The 24,267-nt window shown below is 41.6% G+C and overlaps 1 long non-coding RNA gene across 1 annotated transcript; it reads right to left on the reverse strand.

The window, feature by feature from the left end:
* Nucleotides 1-1,489: 1,489 nt before the first annotated feature.
* LOC147996098 (uncharacterized) lies at nt 1,490-24,267 on the reverse strand. Its single transcript, XR_015671149.1, has 4 exons — nt 24,199-24,267; nt 22,308-22,404; nt 20,672-20,760; nt 1,490-3,580 (listed from the first exon to the last, which is right to left on the reverse strand). It is a non-coding gene; the product is annotated as an uncharacterized LOC147996098 (long non-coding RNA).

Consider the following 24,267-nt stretch of genomic DNA (forward strand, 5'->3'; position numbering starts at 1 on the left):
CCTGATGGATTCTCGTGAGAGAAACACAACTTTATAACTAGCACCAAAATCAAGAAGCATGGCATTTTATATAAAAATTTAAATTTAATTTTTAAGCACTGACTTTTGATTCATTTTGTTTAAATGGTCCAAACCACCCCTTTTAGATATGTAAGGTTGAAGCTGTAAAACAAATTTATCAATCGAGAAAGACGTATGAACTCTGTGATAGTTTTACTGTTGAGGCAGCACAAGCTAGAAACACGTGGTATGAGACTCTCGGGGATTGTCCAGATCAGGTTGGCTTGTGGGCATGTCTTTGGGAGATTTTCTTGATTATATTGGTTACCGTGGGAAGACTAAGTCCACTATGGGTGGCACTGTTTCTTGAGCTTTGGGTCTGAGACCATTTAAGTATAGAAAGTGGATTGAACACACATGGACATGCAGACATTTACTATCTCCTCTGCTCTGGACTCTGAGCATGACCAGCTATTTCACTTTCCTGTCTTGAATTCCTGGATGTGACGGAATAGTGATTCTCAGCTTCCGTAATGCTGTGAGCCTTGAATATTATTCTTCACACTGGGTTGACCCCCCCCCCCAACCATAAAATCATCTTGTTGCTATTTCAGAACTGTAACTTTGCTACTCTTATAAATTGTAATGTAAATATCTGATATACAGGATATCTGGTATGGGACATCCCAAGGGGGTCAAGACCCACAGGTTGAGAACCTCTGAAGTATAACCCAGAATTGTAAGCTGAATCATTTCTTTCCCCTTAAAGTTGCTTTTGTTGTGTATTATCACAGCAACAGAACGACGCTAGAGAAAACTTCTCACCTATTTATTTGTACTATTACCTCTCCTCTTGCTGTTTCCGACAAGTCACTACATGGACCTGGGTGTTATATGATTGTAAGAGTGGGCACAGAAAGTTTCATATATAACTATAATACACACACACACACACACACACACACACACACACACAGACACACACACACACTCCCCTTGTGAGACATAATCTAAAAATTATTTCTTCTTAGAAAGACATATAACTTGTACTTAATGTCTTTTCATCTTTGTGTGAGACTGGCCCTGACTTATTTTAGTATGGCCTACATTAATTAGTGTGACTGTATGAAATGCCACAAATGCTTAAAGAAATCTACCAAATTGGGACACACTAGTTTTTTAGTTCCTAAGAGTACAGCTCTTGGCCAGAAAAAGGCTACTGTTGAGGTATTGATTACTTCCCATGTGTCCCTGAGATCTGACTGGTCCCCTTGAAGAGAGGAGACTGAACTTGACCTCACACTGTTGTGAGTCAGGGGTGAAGTTTATTAGTTCTACCTTAATTAAACCAGTGCAGCAAGAGCTACCATATCATTGCCACTTTGTTACTCTTGGCAATATTCCCATTTCTCCTTTATGACAAATTACCCACCCTTTGGCCTCTGATTACCCACCAGGGAAACAGGCCATTGCTTTGTGAAGCAGAAGGGGAAATATACTATAGTTTAATTTTCAACTGCAAGGATTGCCACATTGTGTCAGGAACAAATAAATCTGAATTGTACTTATCTAATGTTTAAGCAATTCTGTGAGGCTTTTACGAGGACTTTAGGGAAAACTATCAGGAGTCAAGGCTGGCGCGTCCTTCTCTGGCTGGCAGATGCCAATGTTGTTGGGCCGGTTGCTTTTCTGTCTGCTCTAGGTGTCAATAGCATCTGGTAAGAGTGGACCTCAGTTGAGGAGATGTCTCTATCAGCCTGGATTGTAGGCGAAGATATAAGCCTTTTCTTCATTAATGATGTGAGAGTGCTGAGCCCACAATGGATGGGGCCTGGGTTGTGGAAAAACAGCAAACCAGGTCAGTAGCCTTCTCCCACGGTCTCCGCTTCAGTTTCTGACCCCAGGTTCCTGCTTGAATTCCCTCAGTGATGGACTGAGATGTGGACTTGTCAGACAAATAACCTCTTCCCTTTCCACGTTGCTTTTAGTCAGAGCCTTTATCACAGCAATAGAAAGTAATCTTGAAGGCACAGGTTAGTCACTGACTTCAAAAAGAATGAGCTACGTTGTGTCAGGGTGGGGGACGTCTGCACGGTGTGAGGAGGCAGCAGCAGAGTTCCACAGAGCCTTCTAAAACGATCCATTTATCTGTTTAAAGCGATTAGATTGTGTGTTGGATGTGGTGGTTTGCTCCTGTAATCCCTTTGCTCAGAGGCATTACAAGTTTGAGGCTAACCTGGGCTGCACAGTCAGCTCAATTTTGAAAAAGCAAATTTAATTCTTGAAGAAAACTGGATTATGGTAGGTTTCCCATACTCCTATGGGTGGCCTCATACCCATGCACATAGATAGGGCAGTCTAATTGAACTCAATGGGTCATTAAAAAAAGAAAAAGAAAAAGGAAAAGGTGGTGCACACCTTTAATCCTGGCTCTCAAGAGTCAGAGAAAGGTGGATCTCTGAGGGTGAGGCCAGCCTGGTCTACAGAGTGAGTACCAGAACAGCCAGGGCTATCCAGAGAGAAACCCTATCTCAAAAAAAAAAAAAAAAGAAAAGAAAAGAAAAGAAAAAGTCATGGAGTTAACACAGGTTGTGACTTGAAGAGCTGGTGAGCGGGACTTTGGAGGAGTTGTATATGATCTAAGTACATTGTGTAAATGTATGAAATTACAAAATAATAAGTAAATATAGAGTAAAAATGCCATGACAAACAACCAAACAAAAAGGAAGCAACAGAGCAAAGCAAAACAAACCAAAACAATTGGACCAAGCTAGGCTGACATCTAAAAGAACTGTCTACATTTAAGGTATACAATACAGTGAACTTGAAGACAAATACTTGTGTAATCGTCACTACAGCTAATGCTTTCGACGTATCCACCAGCTGCAAATGTTTCCCCTGAACCTCTATTTATTTTTTGCCTTTAAAATATTTTCCTCATTTTTTTGAAATTTTCACACATTTATTCAATGTATCTTGGTCCTATCAATCTACTGCTTCCCCCCCATGTCCCCATTCCATTTCTTTTCAACTCTATGCTCTCTTTTTCTTGTTGTTGTTATCAATAATTCCGAGTCCAATGAGTACATGGAATGTAGGGCTGTTCACTGGGGCATGGCAACCTACCGGTGGCCAGGTTCTAAAGGAGAGTGACTCCCGTGCTCAGCAACCACCGGCTGCCAAGAACTACTCCACCAACGGTAGGGATTTCAGGGCTACTTTCCCATGTATGCTGGAATTTTGACCGGTTTGGTCTTGCGCAGGCACCATAAGTACTGTCTGCATCTGTCATGCTGTGTCCGGAAGTCAGCAGCACTTCACGGTTCTCTTGCGTTCTTTCCTCTCCTTCTCGGACCCTGTTGCCTGATCCTTCCATAGTGGACAGTTGATCCAGCAGACGATTCACTCGCAGCTGAGCCCTCATTGTTAACGTATCCTGGATACGTTGCCCAGTTATGAGTCTCTGAATTAAACGATACCTACTGCAAAAAAGGAGCTTCTCTGACCAAACTCTGGAGCAACACAGAAGTCTATTTCCATAAGGTTTCTTCATTATCTTCCACTTCCTGTCCTCTCCCTGCTAAAAATAAACCCATCATCAAGATTTGACCATGTGTTTCTGAACTGATGTACTTCGCTCATCTTATGAGGTTACATTTATGTAGGAGTGACTAGAGAAGGGAAAATTTGTGAACGAAAAGGTGAAAAATGAGAAGGAAGACATCACCCTGAATTCTCGAGCTGTGCTTCAATGGAATTGGCTCTGTGGGGGAGCTGAGCAAGGTTCTCCATGGTCTGCTTGTCCTGCCAAAATAACATACCACACACAAGGTGGGTTAAGCAAGGTAAACAGACTTCCTTAGAGTTGTGGAAGCTGCAAGTCTTAAAAGGCTATTGGCAAGGTAAGATTTAGACACATCCCTGTGCTATACAGATGGCCAGACTCTTACCGCCTTATCTCATGCTTCTGTAGTTTCTGTGTTCCCAGAGAACCTGCCTCTTGTCGGGATACTAGTCAGACTGGATTACACACGACCCTAACACACGTCACCTTGCTCACTCCCGTGGGAACCTTTCCCTCTTTACTGGTAGTCGCATTCTGAAGTTGGGACTCCCAGCTTCAACTTCAGAGAGTGGGCAGCCCAATCCAGCCCACGGGAAGACAATTCTTACAGGGCTCTTTATTATTCTGACAGAACCCAGTGAAAATGAATTGAGGATATGAATGAATAAGAAATCCTGAGACCGAAATTAACTGGGGATAGCTCACTAAAGAATGAGGGTGATTACCAACACATTATGCAAATGGAGAAAACTAGATAAGAAGAGTAAATGGGCAATTTGAAGTGTAACTGACTTTATGCTACACAGTGAATGCATGGCGTGTCGTCAGAGAAGTCATGCATTTGCAGCGTCGGAGAATTAACTTGTCAAAATTGCTTGCATTTCTCATGTTTGAGTGGTTTGTTTTGAAACCTTTCTACAATTTATAGTCAAAGGGATTTATGGTACTTCCTTTATTATTTTTGGAAGAAAAACCAAAATGATGAAAGAAAGTGTAAACATTAAACAAAATGAAGCTCTAATTGAGGTTGCCACTTAGTAACAAAGGAAATATTTACCTGGTATCCAATTCATAATCTTTTAAATTTCATAAAAATATTTAATTAAGATAAGCATCTAGTAAGGTGTTCATTTCATTTCATTAAATTCAGAAAAAACAATATTGCCATAACTATAATAAAACTTATAAAAACGATTGAGATTTTTACTTTTTATCATTTTCAAATTAAAAATAATCTTTAATACATGGAATGTCGAATGTTCAACTATTTCTAGAAGAATTAAAAAATGTATTTATTGTCAGATTGTCAATTTGACATATAGCATGCATTGCCTGTGCTCGCTCTTTCTTTCTTTCTTTCTTTCTTTCTTTCTTTCTTTCTTTCTTCCTTTCTTTCTTTCTTTCTTTTTCTCTTTTATCTGATTCTTGTTTTTATGAACAAGGCAAAACGACCTTACCCAACTCATGGCATTGTTTGAGAGCCGTGCACATGATAGAGAGATGGTGAATTAGTTTATCACTGAGGATATGTGATATGGAACATTTCTCATTCATTTAACTGGATCTTTTCAGTTTTAATAAAGCTGTGAATTAGATTATAAAAATTATCAGTTGATTAACTCAGTCTTGACTTACTTAATTTGTCATCCAAATAATTGTCTCAGACTCCAAAATTCTCTAACTTGAAACAACAAAAAAAAGTTCTGTGTCTCCCCACCCCCCAAATTTCTTGTGTTAGGTATACAGTGGAAAAGATGCAGCTGCTGGGCATGCAATCTTGGTCTTAAGTTTGTTTGCTGTAACAACTCTGAGCAAGTTGTTGAAGATACTTGTGTCTCAGTTTCTTGTCTGTGAAATGGTATTGCATTAGTGCTTACTTTAATATCGCTTCAGGATTAAATGAGGTGGCTGCTGAAAAGTGCTTAGAAGGATTAGTGTCCATCACTAACATTGCCGGTGCTAATTTACCTGATGCTTTTATTGTTAGCTGAAGTGGTTGTACCTTCCTCTACTCTTCTGCTCTGCATACTGCACAATGAAACCAAAACCCCAGAACCATTTCACTGATAAATAGTATTTCATAAGAAAGGAAGCTCTTGATCTAGGAATTAAGACATCTTCTCCAAACCAAATTTGAGAATGATCTGCCTGTAAGCATCAATGAATCCAGAACTGGCCTCTCCCCACATCTTGAACAGCAAGTATTACGTTTGGCTGACACGCAGAAATTGAGCTGGCTACAGAGAAGTCTAGGCAGGATTGGTTATAGGTTCCTAGAAAGGAATCATTTTAGACACCTGAGAAGCACAGAACAGACTCTTCTCAGCATTCCTTAGATACAAGCTGCCTAGCACGAGGGACTGAACTTGGAAGCAGCAGGTCACCTGTAGCGTGGGCATCGTAACATCCCAGCATCCTCAGGGCAACTTGCAGCAACTGAAAAATTACATTCCCACATATAGGTACACGAAATTCCAAGGGAGATGGACTCATGGATCTTGACTGATGGCAGATGTAGCCTGTGAAGATTGTGTAGCCTCATCTGATGGCTAAGATGAATCACCAAGGGTTTACTAGTAGTTCTGAAAATGTGTGGCTTCTTCAGACTTCTATACTCATTGCTCAGCTTCTTTGGACCTCTCTTTCCCCGAATATAAGTGAAGGGAAGGAGTTGTTTCTTTTAAATTGAAAATGATTTTTTCCATACAATATATGCTGATAACGGTTTCCACCCCTTCCGGTTTCATGTGCCTTCTTATTCTCTTGGGAAAACAAACAAACAAACAAACAAACAAACAAACCAGAATAAAAAAAAACTCAAAACAGCAGCAACAACAAAAACAGCAAGCCAAAGAAGAATCGCAAGAACCGTGCACGCACTCATACACAGTCAAAGGAAACCTGTATAGGTACAAAATCAGAAATCATAACATAAAAGCAAAATACTCATATGTCAAAAATGTCTAAACAAAGCTGTATGAGATGAGATGTCTACAAAAGTACCACTGGGTTCATTCTGTGTTGTCCATCCACTGCTGGGCGTGGGGTGTACCCTTATGTGTAGTTAATGTGCCCAGTGAAACACCATAGAGAAAAGTTTGTATTTTATGCGAGAATCTCAAAGATACAAATAGAAAATTTGGGAAATAGTTGACTATTAGTCTAGAAGACCCAAACCGCGAGCCTGTTGTTTCACGTCCTCCTTTGTGTTTCCTTCTTTTCCCTGTATATTTCCTTATAAACAATGCCTTGCCTTGGATCTAGAGATAAGGCCCTTTGGATAACCACACATATTTGATTGTAGCTCCACATTTAGGGTTTAAGGTGTTGACTGAGAACCTATTCGATGTGCAACGAGCTGAATGAGCAAGTTGAATCAGAGAAAGATGAGAGATGCCATTACACACTCTTTTATCGTAAAGTAGGAGTTAAGTACTTAAGCTCCTCTAGGCTCTAATGCATAAGTTATGAACTGGATCACAAATTGCCTTAAGTGCACCAGTGCTCTTGCTGACTCATTTTAAATGTCTATGAACAGTGGGGGTGGGGAATGCCAGAGGGAGAGAGAGGATCAGCAATCAATCCACATGCATTTAGAAAGGGGGCATCTGCTGGATGGTGGTGGTCCATGCCTTTAGTTCTCGAACTTGGAAGGCAGAGGCAGGTGGATCTCTGTATGTTCAAGGCTAGTCTGGTCTACAGAGTAAGTTCCAGGACAAGGACAGTGAGGACTACATAGAGAAGGCATGTCTCAAAATAAAATAAAACAAACACTCTCAAAACCAAAACAACATCATCAACAACACCCAAACAAACAAAAAAGAAAGGTGTTATCCAATGGTGTAGATGGAGAAGTAATATTGATTATTATAATAATCTTATCTTTCTTTGAGAAAGAGCAATATCAGGAGCAGGAAGAAAATATATTAGGACACTCACCACAAGTTCAGCAATCAGAAAATTATTAATTAGGGCAAGTAGTATTATAATTGAGGCTCCTGATAACTTGCCATCTGAGGGAGCTTGCTTTGCGTTAGTATGTTTGGAGATATGATGCGGCCTTTGAAGGAGTTCAAGAAGCTATATAGAGGTATAACATATAACTTTGTCTTCATCATGAAACATTCAAGCTCTGAGTATGGGGGTCACAAGAACATTTTTAACATTCTGAGCCTATAGCTTTGTTAATCGCAAGCAAATGTTCAGTGCCATACTAGGCGGTTTCAATAATTTATGTTTTGTGGTTAGGTAAGGGTGGGGAGAAGGCCTTATCCGTTTTGCCAGCTGTGAAATAGTAACTTGAAAGTCATTGCAAATTTCTTACCAAAGGAGACCTCAACCACTTTCATAACCAATGCAAGGAAAACACTTGTCATAAAACAAGAAGATCCCTTCTTTATATTCTTTTCTGGCTCCTTAAACCTAATGCTCTATGAGACGACATCGTCAAAAAAGAAAAAAAAAGTATTTGTCATCAAGTTTCTTCTACTCATGGTCAGATAAGACGTTGTCACCCTCAGACTTCCTTTCAGAATATAGGCAGCAAGGTTTTGTTGTGGCCAGGGGGCAGGGCATGCACAGTAATGTTCAGGCAGATCGCAGCAACCCTTTGTCAATCTTTAACACTTTCCCTCCTGTCAGTGGTGTATGCCAATTGCATGCATATGAGGTACCGTGTAAGTGCTGTGGAAACCTTCCCAGGGATCTGTATGACATCACATAAATCTGAGCTCAGGATAAGACCTTCAGTGGCAGAAACAGTGATTTCAGTCTACTCACTGAACTTACTACTTACTTACATTCAGTGGAGAATGCGATAAAATGAGTAAGTCCATATTTTGTGACTGAGGACAAATAATACTCGGTTACATAGAAAATACATCTATAGTAACTGCTTTATTTCAAGACCAGAAGAGAACACAGCACTCTACACTCACTAAAGTGATAAACTCTCTAAATGGTGGTAGCTGCCTGAGAGCATAGAAGCCAACACCAGGCCTCAGAAAGTTTGTCTTTCTGCCAGTTTGTAAGAGGCTGTGGAAATAAAATTCTTCATTCCCATAGAGCAAAAGAGATTTGTGGGCCATGTTGGAAGTCTGAATTCATTTCTCTAATGACTGTTAGCATCTCCAATAGGAGCAGATTTGCCTTCCCTCTGATGGACTTTCGTAGTAGCTTGACTAGCTCTTGTTAGTTGTTTTTGTTCTAAAGTATATCAGAGGTCACTATTATGTGACTTCCACTAGTTTCCTTATGGCCCCAAACAATGGATCCAAACTGATAATACTGTAAAGAACTTGAGAAGGGTGAAATAAGGAGCAGACAGGGAGAGACAGAATTAATGAATCTACAGGGCAGAGGTGATAGGATAGGATCAGGGAATGAAGGATAGCAGGGGTCCTTGGCACTGAACTAGCAGGAGAGAATGTATCATGCAGTAGCTCTCAACCATGCAAGCGTATTTGAATACTCTGATTTAGTTCAAAAAGTACAGCTCATAGTGAGTTGGTCTCCAGAGTGATAAACACTTTTCGGAATGAGTCTTAAGTGTTTCAAGAGGGCAAGACGGTGTGGAGAGAATGGATGTTTCTCTACACACCCACACTCAGGCCAGTGTATGAGTAGAAGACAACACCTCAAAGGACTTAGAAATCTTGTGTTATCTCAAAGTTGGTCAGAGGCCTCTGATCTTTTATAAGCCTTTCTAAAATTCATTCATAAAGTAATGTTTTGTGATGTTTAATGTAAGGGCATGACTCCTTTAAGTTGATAAAAATGATAAGAATCTAGTAAATAGGCTACTGCAATAACTCAGGCATGAGGTTAGAAGGGTTGTGTGGAAACCATGGGGAGGGAAACAAGAATACAGGTTAGAAGGAAGTCCCCAAAACTTGAAATGCTACAAGTTGTATCTTCAGCACAGACAGTAGGAATGGAAGGCATAGGGGAGAAAAGTCCCCCCAAAACCTCAAATATTAGTCATCAGAGTAGAATTACTATGACAACAGAATAGGAAAGACTGGAGAGAGGGGTTCCAATGAAAAAGGAGTTTCTGTTTAGCGTGTATTAAATCCCCATGGCAGAGCTATTAACATCAACTAACATTTGCAAGATTGTTTGCCTAAGAGGACAGCAGCCTCCTTCGGCCCCCCCCCCTTTTTTGCCTACTTCTCTCATACTCAAGGTCTCTGGCCATTGTAATCCCTTTAAGATTTAATCTGTGTTTCTCAACCTTCCTAATGTCACAACCCTCATGTTGTAGTGACCCTCAACCCTAAAATTATTCTCATTGCTACTTTATAACTGTAATTTTTCTACTGTTATGTGAAAAAGTAACTTTGATTTTCAGATGTAATTGTTATCTCCAAGACTCCAAGAATAACCTGGCCCTTTCTAGTTCTTTCTGAGCTCTGGCTGCCTGGTTCAACTCACCTGTTCTGGCTCAAAAACTCCTCTCCAAGCTGACTGATTTAAATTGGCTTCCTCTGGCTTCTCCCTGAATTGCTCTGCTTGGAAAAACTGCCTTTGAATTCCATGAACAGAACTGCACTGGCTGCACAGACTGAATAGAACTGAATAAAATTGCCTGAACTCAGCTGTATTTAACCGAACTGTACCAAACTTCACTGAACTGCACTCACTGAACTGCTCTCCACTCCTGACTCACTCTGCACTACTCTTTTAAGTTGCCTCTTTTTCCTGTCTGTTCTCATGAGACTTGGGTGTATCCTATCTCTGACTCATTCTGTCAAATCTTTCTTTAACTTGTCACTTTGTCTTCCCTTCAGTAGACACCATTTTCAAACATGGCTGCTTCCTTCTACAAACTAACTTTACCTACATTGTTTGGGACTAAAGGTGTGTACTAACGTCCTGTCTGTATTCCAGTCAGAGAGATTAAAGGTGTGTCTGTATTCCAGCCAGATCACACAGACCTGGAAGGTCTTTGGGTGTGATCCCGGGCCAGAACAGCCACATTACTGAATTAAAATACCTCTACAGTTATGAATTGTAATATAAATATTTTTTCAGATAGAGGTTTGCCAAAGGGGTCCTGACCCATAGGTTGGGAACCACTATAGCTTCTTTTCAAAGTCCTTCCCTAACATTGCTTTGACTCATTCTCAGTTTTCCCTGGACCTCGTTCCACTTGAAGTTTTTCAGCTATATTACCAGCAGGATTCTGTCCTCACTGTGTTGCTCACCACTATATCTCTGTATCACCCCCACATTCCCCTTATCACTCTCATTCTCTAGCTACAGTTTGCTCAAGAGCTTGCCACCTCCCTAGCTGGCAACCTGCACAGGCAGACACTTTCTTTTTCACAGTGTTCAGTCTCAGAGTCTATTGCATAGTAAATGCTTGAGTAACTGTGTGTGTGTGTGTGTGTGTGTGTGTGTATGTGTGCGCGCATGTGTGTGTGAAACACTGGGCATGCAGCACGCCCTAAAATCCTTACAACCTTTTAAGGCAGATACTATTATCCATCTCATTTTATGAATAAGTAAATAAGGAAAAATAGTTCTCACCCATTTTGTATGTAATAAGACCTTGAATTCTTGCTTCTTTTTTTTTTTTTTTCTTTTTTTCGGAGCTGGGGACCGAACCCAGGGCCTTGCGCTTGCTAGGCGAGGGCTCTACCACTGAGCTAAATCCCCAACCCTGAATTCTTGCTTCTTAATATTGGCTCTTCTGTCTCTGGTGACTGTGTAAGCAGGAGCTTAGGAACACAAAGCTAAGGAAGGCAGAAGGTAAGGGGTATGAAAAGAATTGAACGTTTTAGAAAACTAGAGATGTTTCCTAAGTCAGAAGGGGTGTTAAAGTTTATAAGGACCAAAAGTTTCATTGCATGGCCTTGATGATGGGATAGAGGTCACGTGGTTGGTTATTGTTTGGGAGGACGCTAGAACCCTTCTAGCTTTATGTTTTATGCTTTTTATGTAGGTCTAAAAACATGGAAGCAATGGCTTAAGGGCCATAAATGGGTGAGTCTCTTTGGCCCCTGTATGTCCAAGTTGAGGACAGAGGAACGAAACTGGGAAGGAGCTGAAATGAGTATTATGGGTAAATGAAGTGTTTTATGGAGGCTGGATGGCTCTGATTACACTACAATCACTCTTTGTTGTAGCAACAGCTGGAGCTTGCTTTTGATGTCTATGCTTCAGTCTCCTCTCACCTTGGTCTCCATACTCTGCCAGGATAGGCGGGGTGTGGGGATGGAACTTGTTCCTTTGTTTCCGGAAAAAAATGAGAGTCTCTGTAAGGGCATAGGAGTGGTTTTATCTAGATGTAGCCCACCTCCAACATCTCCATCAATTTTTCTAGTGAAGAAATGAAAAATTGGAGAGGTTAGTGACTTGTCACTTTCAGATAAAAAGTTAGATGGTAAAGAAACATGAAGGGAAGAAGAAGGAACAGCAGCAGGCCACCATACTATGAGAACTGAGCTAGGGGTACACATCCTTATGTAAGCCCCGGCAATTCTGTTCTTGAGAGTACCTTGAGGGGAAACCCATATTTAGATTTTCTCTATGGTTGTATTGAAATCTCTAATTCTGGACTTCTAGGACCGGGTGGGCATTATCTTAACTCTGGGAAGTAGACTGCTTAGATGTTTTCTTAAGGGCATCCAGAATGTGTTGAGCTGTGATAGAACTGGGGAAGCCACTCTCAGGTCCAACCATAATTAGACACTAGACTAATGAGACCATCCCTCAGCATCCTCATTTGAACGTTATTTATGCAAATAAAGATGACATAGTTTGTTTTTTATTTTATTCTCTGTTAAACACACACACATACACACACACACACACCATACATACCATATACCCCCCCACACCATACATACCATATACCACACACACACACACACACACACACACACACACACACACACACACACATTTCCCTAAATTACTGCTACATGTTACCATTATCATCAGCCTTGCTCCCTTTTCAGTTTTCCAGAGCTGCTGTTAGGGCACAAGTTGGTAAATGTTACAGTGTGTGTGTGTGTCTGTGTGTGTGTATATGGGGTGTGTGTGTGTGTGTGTGTGTGTGTGTGTGTGTGTGTGATGGAAACAGAAACCAATGCGAAGATAATTTCTCTGGAATTATAATGTTGAGGAATTGTTCTACCTTCTGGCCTCTGTGACATTCCTCTAACAATGTCAGGAATTTCTCTGGCATCCGTTTCTGTGGAGCTCAAAGTTATTAACAGATGTGATCTGATTATCTCCCTAAATCTCTGGATGTAACCGGCATACGGTTTATTCACCTGCTAGACTTTGAGAACCATCAGGATTTATGTGAAAGGTTCTTTCCAAATCCTATTGTCACTTGAGACTTGTCAGTTAGTCAACTTTCCTGGTGTCGTTGTCTCTATAGGGCAAGCTTACATAGTGCTCATGTTCATCTTTCAAAGACATCTCCTTTTCTAAGGATCATTGCTCTCCGGAGATCCTGTAAAGAGGTGAAACAAGAAATATTTCTCAGAGTCTACACTTGCTCTGCTTATTCACAGAATAAGGTGAAATCTGGCACTTAAGTGAGAATGTTCTAGAATTTCTTGCCTTAAAAGTAATTGAAATGCAGAATGTTTGTAACTGAGGCTTATAGCTGGACAAGCAGGTGATTCTTCTCTTTGAACTGGGACTTAACTGTCACTTTAAACTAGTATCCACTCTGTTTATCTCAGAGGGGGCCACGGAGTATTATCCAGAGAATCAAGCGCACGTCAGATTTTATTCACTAAGCAAATGTGTTGTGGTACGGGCCTTCTGTGGTTACTATGAAAGAACCAAACGTGTGGCAGCTGTGTCTGCCCAGGAATATCGAAGTCTGTTTAAGGGAAGCTGAGAGTCAGATCAATAAGGTCAGGTCATTCTCATGTTTGTATCGTCTGTACTCTCACTTTGTAACGGTGTGGACATTCAGAACTTCTTCATTTGAGAGGAAACATGATATTTCAGTTAATCTTTATTAACTTAATTCAGCTATGTTCACAAAGTGTTTTTTGTCTTGCAGTTGGCTATGTAGATATTGTCAGCTGTGCTTTTCTCAACACCACACACCAGTAATGCTGGGTTAAAAGAATATTTTATGCAAAGCCAGAGAATTTTAAAACAAAATTGCACCCAGTTAATGTATGTAAACATATTTGTTTCGCACTGTGCTTTCAAGTTTACAGGTGACCTTCATGTAACTGTCCTGTGGAAGATTGGGCATTATGATAGCTGCCCATCTATTGTTCATAAGAAAATGCCATCATGTAGCAATGTGTGTGACATTTAGAGCTTACCCAACAAAGGTTTGAAATGAATTAATGGATTGTCATATTTATTATTATGTTCCAGGGTACCTTAATCCAAACAAAATAGAAGGATTTAATGAACGAAACAATTATAGTAGAACTTTCCATTATGTTTCTAAAGTTCGAACCGGGGGCCCTGAGCATGCTAGACATGTACTGGACCTCTGAATTATATCTCCAACCCTATAATAGAACCTTTTTTTAAAATAATGGCTGAAAGGATGGCATGGTTTTGAGTTCTGAACTCTACCCTCATAAATACTCAGCTTTTGGGGGGGGTAGAGAAGTATTCACTCATTATATGAGATTATGGATTTAGAAAAATCTGGAGAGGACTGTAAAGCAGGAGTGTTCCTTGTCTGAATATGAAGAAACTAGAGAGGATACAGTGAGTCCAAACAAGTGTCCAGAGCATTCGTTTGACGCAGCCAGGATGGCTACTCAGTCTGTTGGATTTAGACTAGCTTTTCCCAACAGAGGGTGAGGTCCGGGTGGTTAAGGAGCAGGTCAGCAAGGCTGCTCTGCGGAAAGCCATTTCTCCAAAAAGCTGAATATTACTGGAAGTGATCAAGATAGAAGAAAGCTCTCCCCTGAACAGCTACCAAAGTTACCAGTTGCCTAAAATGTGATGTTTCAGAGAGTATGTTTGAGAAAGTACAATTCAGTAGTTCTTTTTTTTTTTTTTCCCTGAGCTGGGGACTGAACCCAGGGTCTTGTGCTTTAGGCAAGCGCTCTACCATTGAGCTAAATCCCCAACCCCAATTCAATAGTTCTTAAAGCCACTTTTAAAAGAGATTGGGTGGAGTTACCCTAGGGTCCTTCAGAAGTTTGTTTGTGTGTGTAGACTTGAAGATAGACTTATTGAATAAAGAATAGAGGCTGATGTCCAAGGACAGAAGACCAATTATTCTTTCTTTTATAAGCAGAGCTACATTAGATTGTGATGGCAATCATAGAGGTAAGCAGAGATTGCAGGGATATTTCCTATATGACCCTTGATGAAAGTAGGGAAAAGCTTATCATACTGATACCAACTTTTAATGAATTGGAACAAAATTTGGTGGTGCCTAATAACTTTAAAATTACTTTAATCAGTATTATAGGATTTCCCACTGTTATTTCTTTTAATGCCTTTCTGCTTGTTTTCTCTCTCTCCTTTTTAAAGATTTATTTATTATTGCTTACATGTATACCTGCAGGCCAGAAGAGGTCACCAGATCTCATTATCAATGGATATGGTTGCTGGGAACTGAACCCAGGACCTCTGGAAGACCAGCCAGTGTACTTAACCTCTGAGCCATCTCTCTAGCCCCTTTCTTTTTTCATAAGTTATTTTATTTACATTCCAGTTGTTGCCCCCTCCCCTCGGTCCCTCCTCCTACAGGTCCTCATCCCATTTCTTTACCCCTTGCTCCCCATCCCCCACCAGGCCTCCCTTTCCTTGAGGCATCACAGTTTTTGAGGATTAAGCACATCTTCTTCCACTGCAGGCAGACCAGGCAGACCTCTGCTATATCTGTGCCAGGGACCTTGGACCTGTCCATGTATGCTCCTGCTTGGTGACTCAAGTCTCACAAGAGCTCCTTGGGTTAGTTGAGTCTATTGAACCTCCCTTTCAGCTTCTTCAATCCTTCCTCTAGCTCAGACTTAGGCATCCCTGACATCAGTCCAATGGTTGGGTGTAAGTATCTGCCTCTGTCTCAGTCAGCTGCTGGTAGGGCTTCTTGGAGGACAGCCATGCCAGGCTCCCATCTGTAAGCACATCACTACATCAGTAATAGTGTCAGGCCTTGGTGTTCCTCCTAACCCACATGAGATGGATCCCAAGTTGGGCTAACCATTGGACTTCCTTTCCTTCAGTCTTTTCTCAATTTTTGTCACTGCAGATCTTTTAGACAGGAGCAATTCTAGGTCAGAAATTTTGACTGTGCATTAGTAATTCAGTCCCTCCACTTGAGGCCCTGTTTATCTACTATAGGTGGACTCGTTAAGTTCCCTCTCCCCACTGTTGGGCATTTTGGCTAAGGTCACCTCCAATGTGAGTTACCCCTGAGAGCCTTTTACCTCCCAGGTCTCTGTATTTTCTAGAGGGTCCCCTCATTTCCCACCCTTTGAGGCTGCATATATCCATCCATTCTCTTGGCCCTCTGGGCTTCTCTTCTGTCCACACCCCTGTTCCCCCTTTCCCTTACCACTGTTATAGTGATGTTTTCAAGCACTCTTGATGATGCAACACTAATAAAATTTCTATCCCCACCAGATGTATCATATGATCAAAGGAAATGTATAAAATTATTATCAGCATTATTGATTTTTATTCTTTTCTATTTTAAAAAGTGATATTCATAACCCACTCAAATAATTTCATGATTCTAATTTGTGAGGAAATGGAAGCCGTTCAAAGACAGTGAAAGGCTGAATTGTGTAATACAGTACAAAGCAAGTTGAAGTCAGTTTAAAGAAGCCTATCTCCTTAAATCCCTGACATTTCTTCGTGGTAGGAATATTTAGAAACCCTTCCAGCTTTTCAAAGATGCAATACATTGTTGTCAACTTTGGTCACTCTTTTTTGCAGTAGTGTCCTTTTTCTTCCTCTAATTGTAGCTTAGTACTCTTTGGCCGATCTTTTACATCCCCGCCTTCACACTGTCTTTTGCAGCCCCCCTGTAACCTTCAGTTCTGATACCAGAGCTTTTGTATTCCCCACAGAAGTGTGGTCATGTGATCCTTGTCCTTCTCTCCTTCTTCCTTTATTGTGGGTTTGGGGAATCAAATGGAGGTTGTCAGAATTGTTGTGGTAGATGATTAGCTGCTGATGGACTCCCAAGACTTGGACATATTTTAAACAAAGTTTAAAAAGTATTTGTATCAAAACAACCCTGAGATTTCACCTCACACCAGTGAGAATGGCTAAGATCAAAAACTCAGGTGACAGCAGATGCTGGCGAGGATGCGGAGAAAGAGGAACACTCCTCCATTGTTGGTGGGATTGCAGACTGGTACAACCATTCTGGAAATCAGTCTGGAGGTTCCTCAGAAAATTGGACATTGAACTGCCTGAGGATCCAGCTATACTTCTCTTGGGCATATACCCAAAAGATGCCCCAACATATAAAAAAGACACGTGCTCCAGTATGTTCATAGCAGCCTTATTTATAATAGCCAGAAGCTGGAAAGAACCCAGATGCCCTTCAACAGAGGAATGGATACAGAAAATGTGGTACATCTACACAATGGAATATTACTCAGCTCTCAAAAACAATGACTTTATGAAATTCGTAGGCAAATGGTTGGAACTGGAAAATATCATCCTGAGTGAGGTAACCCAATTACAGAAAAACACACATGGTATGCACTCATTGATAAGTGGCTAATAGCCCAAATGCTTGAATTACCCTAGATGCCTAGAACAAATGAAACTCAAGACGGATGATCAAAATGTGAATGCTTCACTCCTTCTTTAAAAGGGGAACAAGGTTTACCGGAAGTCCCACACCTGCGGATCCTGGCCCGCAGCAGCTCTCTGCTCCCAAACCCCGTGGGAGAGAGACCTCACTGCCTGATCAGGTGGGCACTCCTGAGGCTGCAGAGCGGAGGAGACCACCAACACTGCCCACCCCTGCCCACATCCCTGGCCCAAGAGGCAACTGTATAAGGCCTCTGGGTTCCCGTAGGGGAGGGCCCAGGAGCGGCAGGACCCCTGCGCCTGAGACACCGCCGGAACCTGAAGGAAACAGACCGGATAAACAGTTCTCTGCACCCAAATCCCGTGGGAGGGAGAGCTGAACCTTCAGAGAGGTGGACATGCCTGGGAAACCAGAAGAGACTGCACTCTGTGCACATCCAGGCGCCAGAGGAAAACACTAAACGTCATCTGGAACCCTGGTGCACGGAGGCTCCCGGAAAGAGCGGCGCAGATCTTCCCGGTTGCTGCCGCCGCGGAGAGGACTTCGGCAGTACCCCACGAGCAAACTTGAGCCTTGGAACCACAGGTAGGACCAACTTTTCCCCTGCAAGAAACCTGCCTGGTGAACTCAAGACACAGGCCCACAGGAACAGCTGAAGACCTGTAGAGAGGAAAAACTACACGCCCGAAAGCAGAACACTCTGTCCCCATAACTGGCTGAAAGAAAACAGGAAAACAGGTCTACAGCACTCCTGACACACAGGCTTATAGGACAGTCTAGCCACTGTCAGAAATAGCAGAACAAAGTAACACTAGAGATAATCTGATGGCGAGAGGCAAGCGCAGGAACCCAAGCAACAGAAACCAAGACTATGGCATCATCGGAGCCCAATTCTCCCACCAAAATAAACATGGAATATCCAAACACACCAGAAAAGCAAGATCTAGTTTCAAAAACATATTTGATCATGATGCTGGAGGACTTCAAGAAAGACATAAAGAACTCCCTTAGAGAACAAGTAGAAGCCTACAGAGAGGAATCGCAAAAATCCCTGAAAGAATTCCAGGAAAACACAATCAAACAGTTGAAGGAATTAAAAATGGAAATAGAAGCAATCAAGAAAGAACACATGGAAACAACCCTGGACATAGAAAATCAAAAGAAAAGACAAGGAGCTGTAGATACAAGCTTCACCAACAGAATATAAGAGATGGAAGAGAGAATCTCGGGAGCAGAAGATTCCATAGAAATCATTGACTCAACTGTCAAAGATAATGTAAAGCGGAAAAAGCTACTGGTCCAAAACATACAGGAAATCCAGGACTCAATGAGAAGATCAAACCTAAGGATAATAGGTATAGAAGAGAGTGAAGACTCCCAGCTCAAAGGATCAGTAAATATCTTCAACAAAATCATAGAAGAAAACTTCCCTAACCTAAAAAAAGAGATACCCATAGGCATACAAGAAGCCTACAGAACTCCAAATAGATTGGACCAGAAAAGAAACACCTCCCGTCACATAATTGTCAAAACACCAAACGCACAAAATAAAGAAAGAATATTAAAAGCAGTAAGGGAAAAAGGTCAAGTAACATATAAAGGCAGACCTATCAGAATCACACCAGACTTTTCGCCAGAAACTATGAAGGCCAGAAGATCCTGGACTGATGTCATACAGACCCTAAGAGAACACAAATGCCAGCCCAGGTTACTGTATCCTGCAAAACTCTCAATTAACATAGATGGAGAAACCAAGATATTCCATGACAAAACCAAATTTACACAATATCTTTCTACAAATCCAGCACTACAAAGGATAATAAATGGTAAAGCCCAACATAAGGAGGCAAGCTATAACCTAGAAGAAGCAAGAAACTAATGGTCTTGGCAACAAAACAAAGAGAAGAAAAGCACACAAACATAACCTCACATCCAAATATGAATATAACAGGAAGCAATAATCACTATTCCTTAATATCTCTCAACATCAATGGCCTCAACTCCCCAATAAAAAGACATAGATTAACAAACTGGATACGCAATGAGGATCCTGCATTCTGCTGCCTACAGGAAACACACCTCAGAGACAAAGACAGACACTACCTCAGAGTGAAAGGCTGGAAAACAACTTTCCAAGCAAATGGTCAGAAGAAGCAAGCTGGAGTAGCCATTCTAATATCAAATAAAATCAATTTTCAATTAAAAGTCATCAAAAAAGATAAGGAAGGACACTTCACATTCATCAAAGGAAAAATCCACCAAGATGAACTCTCAATCCTCATCTTCGGTTGGTTTATATACAAGTGTGCAATTTCTAGGCTTGAAAGTAAAATGATGCTATCTGGTGCTGGATAGAGGAGCCTTATTTTTTATTATGGCAGCTTGCTATTTTTGTAACATGGTGATTTGGTTGAACACAATAAAATACAGTAGTAACTGAAAAAAAAATAAAAGGGGAACAAGAATACCCTTGGCAGGGAATAGAGAGGCAAAGATTAAAACAGACACAGAAGGAACACCCATTCAGAGCCTGCCCCATATGTGGCCCATACATATACAGCCATCCAATTAGACAAGATGGATGAAGCAAAGAAGTGCAGGGAGACAGGAGCCGGATGTAGATCGCTCCTGAGAGACACAGCCAGAATACAGCAAATACAGAGGCAAATGCCAGCAGCAAACCACTGAACTGAGAATAGGTCCCCCGTTGAAGGAATCAGAGAAAGAACTGGAAGAGCTTGAAGGGCCTCGAGACCCCATATGTACAACAATGCCAAGCAACCAGAGCTTTCAGGGACTAAGCCACTACCTAAAGACTATACATGGACTGACCCTGGACTCTGACCTCATAGGTAGCAATGAATATCCTAGTAAGAGCACCAGTGGAAGGGGAAGCCCTTGGTCCTGCTAAGACTGAACCCCCAGTGAACTAGACTGTTGGGGGGAGGGTGGCAATGGGGGGAGGATTGAGAGGGGAACACCCATAAAGAAGGGGAGGGGGAGGGACTAGGGGGATGTTTGCCCGGAAACCTGGAAAGGGAATAACTCTAGAAATGTATATAAGAAATTCTCAAGTTAATAAAAAAAAAAAAGAAATGTGGAGGTCAGGGGCTAGGGAGTAGTTTGGTTGGTAGTGTGCACGCTCAGCATGCATAAAGGCATGAATTTGATCCACAGTATAACACAAAGGAGGTGTAGTAGTGGACAACTCTATCTTCAGCCTGCAGGAGGCAGAACCAGGAGAATCCATTCAAGGTTGTCCTCAGTTCAAACTGTGTTTAAGGCCATCTTGGGGCATATGAAAATCTCTCTCCCCGAACAGAAACAATAACAAACCCATGAAATAAATTTTGCTTAATATTTAAAAAAAAAGGTATTTGTACCTTTGGAGGCCAGAAGAAGGTGGTAAATTCTCTTGGACTGGAGTTACAGATTGTTGTGATGTGAGTGCTGGAAACTGAGCCCGGGTTCTCTGGAAGAGCAACAGATGTCGTTAACTGATGAGGCATCTTTTAATTCTATCTTAAATATTTAAAATCCATGTTCATATTAAAAATGCTTTATTCGTTCTTTTTAAAAATTTGTCTTGTCTACCTATGTGGGTGTGCCTCTGGTGTGCACAGAACCAGAAGATGGTGTCAGATACTCTGTGACTGGAATTAGAGGCAGGGAGGCTGTGGGAGGAACCACTGAATGAGAAGGAGATTGGTGTGACTGCAGACACGACAGGAGTACTGGAAGGCGCTGATTTATAGAAAGAAATTCACTGTGCATTGAGATGTCCATTCTTGTGTCTCAGATTTGCACAAGTATCTTGTGAGCACCATCATTCCTTGGTTATGAACTCGGGTTCTACCCAGTGACAAAGTAGAAGGGGATGATGGTCTGTCGTGTCTGAATGTCTATGCCATTTGAACCAACTTTTGATTTTGTTTTCATTGCCTTTGGGCCGTTTGCTTATGTGGCAGGGATTCTACCTACAAAGCACATGGTATGGCCTGAAGTAAAGTCTGCTGTAGAGCCATGGCTTCTTCCTTTGCATCATCTTAGATTGGCCAAACCACAGGCCATTTACTAAGGCACGAGCCACTCTGATGATGGTATCTCGGCTGTCTTTTCTTGTTCTGATGTTTATTCTACCTTTGCAGCAGACCCCTATCCCCTGTCATCTTGGAGATTAGTAGAGAGAACAAGACACAGAGAAGCGATGAAAACACAGCAGTCCAGTTGCCAAGGTCTCGTAGTGCTTACTGGTCTCTCTGAGGATTGGTAGTTTCTACGGTAGTGGTATAATTCTGTGGGGCTCGGATTTGCTGAGGTTGGTGAGGGTTTCAATTTTGTTTATTTGTCCTCCCTTATTTACTAAGTGGACTTGTTCTACACAAAAGAACATCAAGGATTACAATTCAGCAGTCACTCAGACGAGCTTCATGAAGATGTCTCTCCTTGATGTTGGTCATCGCTGTGGTTGTGGGACATCTCTTCTGGTTGTTTTAATTGTCACTACAGCGTTCAGACAATGGTCTCATGTGCAGCAGGGCTGAAAGCAGAAGGTTATGTATAGACATATTTTCTCTCACTCCCAGTTCTTCACTTAACAGTGACAGAATTTGTGGTGGCGTGCTTTCTGTCTGAAAACCCTGTCCTTTTGTCTCTGGGAAATGAGTGGAGAGATAGTTTAGTAACATAGGATTACTGACTGAAGCTGAAGATGCTGTGGGAACTATCTTTTCAGCTGGGTTGTTTGGGAAACAGAAGGATTTTTTTTAATCTTCATTCACTCTTAAAGTAGGAATTATAACTACAATTTTCAAATGGGAAAGGTGTTAATATTTAGGTGTACTAAGCTGACATATTTTTATGTGTATTGAGTAGAAGAGGTGTAGTTGCTACTTCCTGCTCACTTTAACTCTCTTTTGGTGTAAGAATAAAAGGGGAGGTGAATCAGGAGCTGAAAGCGTGAACTGCTCTTATAGAGTACCCAAGTCTAGTTCCCGGCACCCATTTCGGGTAACTTACCATTGCTTGTATCTCCACCTCCAGGATATCTGATGTGCAGATGGGCACCTGAACATACATGCACTTACCCCCAGCATGTAATTAAAACAAAATAAACCTTAAATGAATAAGGAAAGGCAGTGACAATAAAGAATCACTTAAAAATAACAAGATGGAGGGCTAAAACATTGGCATCTGTCACTAGAATACTGTAGCCAAAACATACTTAAAATATCTTAAATATCAATTTGCTGTATGAACCTCCGATGAAGCCGGCATCTCAACCAATCTGTATTCATATACGTAGGTCTTCCTGCTCATAAGTCTGTGTTTAATAGGGCAGCCTCCAATAGGGTTTTTAGTTAGTTTAATAAATATTTATTGTGAAGCATTGTGTTGTAGGGACAAAGATGACTAGAAAGAGTTCAAAGTAGCAATTAAAGAAACAAAAGGATAAAGTAAGAACATTCTGTATGCTCAAGTGATTGTGAAAAGGAAAATCTGGACAGTATGCCGGGTATGTGTGGGGCTACCCTTAGGGCTATCCTAAGCATTCAAGGGTAGGGTGCTTGTACCTTTCCGGGAGAGCACATCTATTTATCCTTGATTCCAAAACTGTTTTCTTTCAACGAATCTGATTTTGATTTTGCCTTGCCTGGCGGTGTTTTCAGCCTGTTGGCTTTTGTGGTTTATTGTAGAAACTTGTTTCAAGGTCTGAGTTCTGCCTTTGATTATGTAATCTTTGAGCTCTTTGATCGTCATTCACAGCCCGTTTATCTTTCGTTTTGAAATTCAGAATAAGATATAGAGTAAAGTGCTGAGAGACTCAATGAAGGAAAACAGTAATGGAAAAGAAAATCATTATATGACCTATTAGCACACTCAAAGGATGAGGCCTGGTGCTCCAGGCAGTCCTGCCCAAGTCCTGTCACTATCAGAAAAGCCCTCCTGGCCCATTCAGAAGTATTTATTTTTCATCAATGGTGCTGGAGGTTGAAATTAGGGGTCAGTGCAGATAACAGAAATACCATAATACTAAAAGATTTCGTCAGCCTTTTTAAAAAAAGAAATCAATAAGTCAGAAAGACCTTTCCAAATCTCCAAGTCCTCTTTCAGGTATCCCAAGAAATCTACCAGAGAACTGTCTTAAAGATAGCTAGAGAAAAAAAAATTCATTTTAATTTAAATTATTTTATTTACATTCCAGTCATTCTTCCTCCAAAGTCCCCCCTCCCACAGTTTCTCATTCCATTCCTCCTCCCTTTTGCCTCAGAAAGAGTGCTCTCCTCCGTACCAGGCCTCCCCCTTCCCTGGGGCCTTAAGTCTCTCAAGGATTAAGCGCATCTTCTCTCACTGCAGCCAGACCAGGTAGATCTCTGCTACACAGGCACCAGGGGCCTCAGACCAGCCTGTGTATGCTCCTGGTTGGTGACTCAGCCCCTGGGGCCCGAGATAGCTGAGACTGCTGCTCTTCCTATGGGGTCGCTCAACCTTTCAGCTTCTTCAATCCTTCTCCTAATTCAACCATGGGGATTCCTGATTTTAGTCTAATGGTTACCCATTAAGTGTCTGCATCTGTCTCAGTCAGCTGCTGGTAGGGCCTCTCAGAGGATAGCCATGCCAGGCTGTTTGTATCCCTACCCCTTATGAGATGGATCCCAAGTTGGGCCAGCACCGTACCTCCTTTTGTTCAGTCACCATTTTTGTCCCTGCAGATCTTTTAGACAGGAACAATTCTGGGTCAGGAATTTTGACTGTGGGTTAGTAGTCCTGTTCCTCCATTTGAGGCCTGTAGAGTTCTTTTCCCCCACTCTTGAGCATTTTGGCTCAGGTTACCCGCCCCCCCTACGCCCCTCACACCTAATGACTCCCGAGAGAGAGTCTCACTTCAGGGGTCTCTGGTACTCCTCACCTCCCATTCCAGGAAGCTGCTTATTTCCATTCATTCTCTTGCCCTCTGGGCTTCTCTCCTGTCCCCTCC

This window comes from Rattus norvegicus, chromosome 2 (assembly GCF_021556685.1).
Source record: "Rattus norvegicus strain SHRSP/BbbUtx chromosome 2, alternate assembly SHRSP_T2T, whole genome shotgun sequence".
NCBI classification, from domain to species: domain Eukaryota; kingdom Metazoa; phylum Chordata; class Mammalia; order Rodentia; family Muridae; genus Rattus; species Rattus norvegicus.